Source organism: Gossypium hirsutum, chromosome A12, assembly GCF_007990345.1.
Source record: "Gossypium hirsutum isolate 1008001.06 chromosome A12, Gossypium_hirsutum_v2.1, whole genome shotgun sequence".
NCBI lineage: Eukaryota > Viridiplantae > Streptophyta > Magnoliopsida > Malvales > Malvaceae > Gossypium > Gossypium hirsutum.
Genome location: NC_053435.1, coordinates 82,519,673 through 82,521,803, shown reverse-complemented (window position 1 = coordinate 82,521,803; position 2,131 = coordinate 82,519,673). Strand labels below are relative to the sequence as shown.

Sequence of the window (2,131 nt, the reverse complement as noted above, 5' to 3'; positions counted from 1 at the left end):
TTGCTATAAGGATTGTTTTGAGATTAAGGATTGTTACCTATGTAATTTAACTGCTTGTTCTCCATGTTGTGGCCATAAGGTGGGTATTCTGAACTGCTTGATCCACCTCCACTTGCTTCGCACTGCATTACTGGGTGAACCTGTGAAGAACTAAGAAAACCATCAATTTTCTTATTCAAGAGTTCTACCTGATTAGAGAGCATGGTGACCGAATTGACATTATAAACACTGGCTATTTTTGTTTGCTTTGTCCTCATGACTTGCCACTAATAGTTATTCAGTGACATCTCTTCTATAAATTCATAGGCATCTTCAGGTGTCTTATTATTGATGGTTCAGCCAGCAGCTGCGTCAACCATTTGTCAAGTTAAAGGATTCAGGCCATTATGAAACGTTTGAACCTATAGCCAGAATGGTAACCCATGGTGAAGGCATCTTCTCAAGAGGTCCTTGTATCTCTCCCATGCATCGTAGAGTGTTTCTAAATCCATCTGCATAAAAGAAGAGATATCATTAAGTAATTTAGCCATTTTAGCCGGCAGAAAATATTTTAATAAAAACTTTTCGGTCATTTGTTTCCAAATAGTGATTGACCCTCGTGGTAACGAATTCAACCACTGTTTAGCTTTGTTTGTCAATGAAAAAGGGAATAACCGAAGGTGAATGGCGTCATAAGAAACGCCATTAATTTTAAATGTATCACATAGTTCCAAAAAGTTTGCCAAGTAAGCATTGGGATCTTCATCCTGTAAACCATCAAACCGAACAAATTGTTGTATCATTTGAATTGTGTTAGGTTTCAATTCAAAAGTTTTTGCAGCTACAGTAGGTCTAACTATGCTCGATTCAGTTCCTGCTAAAGAAGGTTTAGCATAATCATACATAGTACACGGTGCAAGATTCTGATTAACAGCAATCGCAGGAGGTAGCGAATTTTCATGGTTTTCAGTCATCTCCTCGATTGTGGTTGAAGTATCGCCCTCTTGCTCTTCTTCTGTATATTGCCAGCTTCACATTATTTCTCTTTGATTTTTGCAAACTGTGCGATCAATCTCACTATCGAACAGTAATGGTCCTAACAGGTTTCTTTTGGTCATAAACTAGAAAAACCTGTCAGAAGAAAATAAATGAAGAATTAGAAAATAAAATAAAAATTTTAATTGCAATAAAAGTAAAAATGGCTAAAGTAATAAAAATTGAGTGTTCCTAATATCCTAGCTCCCCGGAAACGGCGCCAAAAACTTGATACGTGATATTCATAACAGATTTTAAAAATTTATAAATGAATCGTTCTTGAGACTAACTTATTATCAGGATTAAGGCAAGTGTACCTAGCGAACAGTAGTATAGTTTAGCAAGACCGAATTGTCGAACCCAAAAGAACTACGAGTACTAGTATTTACTTCCTTTTTATTATCTAGCCTAAAAATTAAGAGGTTTGGTTATCTAAACTAATTACTAACTAAGAATGCACAGAAAGAAAACTTGGGAAAATTCGATTGATTGAGACAATACCTAAGGAAAAATCCACCTAGATCTCACTTGTTATTTGACTCTGAATCAGACGATTTATTCATTTGACTTGATCCCTAGAAATCCCTAAGTTATATTATTATCCCTCTCGAGACTAATAACGTCTAACCCTAGGTTAAATAATTGAAATCTTTTTCTAATTAACACACTAGAATTGCATTAACTCGATCTATGGATTCTCTTATTAGTTTTCACCCTAATCAGGCAAAATCTTGTCACCCTATCTCTAGGCGCGCAATCAACTCCGCTTAGTTATGACATATTTACTCTTAGACAGGGTCTATTCCTCCTATGAATAAGAGCGTTAACTTGAATCAAAATCTTGGAATATTAAAACAAGAATTAAGAACATGTAATTAAGAACAAATCAAATATTTACCATACAATTCAGATAATAATGACAAGATCCGTCTTAGGTTTCATTCCCCTTAGGTATTTAGGGGGTTTAGTTCATACTTATGAAAGAAAACATCTCAAAAGCATAAAGATAACAAAACATAAGAAAACCCAAAAACTCCTGAAGGAACTTGAAGGGAGATCTTCAGTCTTGATGATGAATCCGGCTTCTGAGATGGATCAATCAGCTTTCCCTGAGTAA

The 2,131-nt window shown here is 35.2% G+C and overlaps 1 non-coding gene across 1 annotated transcript; it reads left to right on the top strand.

Annotated features, from left to right (window-relative positions):
* The first annotated feature begins 417 nt into the window (after positions 1-417).
* On the top strand, positions 418-524 carry LOC121211951 (small nucleolar RNA R71). The gene has a single exon (XR_005907167.1). It is a non-coding gene; the product is annotated as a small nucleolar RNA R71 (small nucleolar RNA).
* The last annotated feature ends 1,607 nt before the right edge of the window (positions 525-2,131 follow it).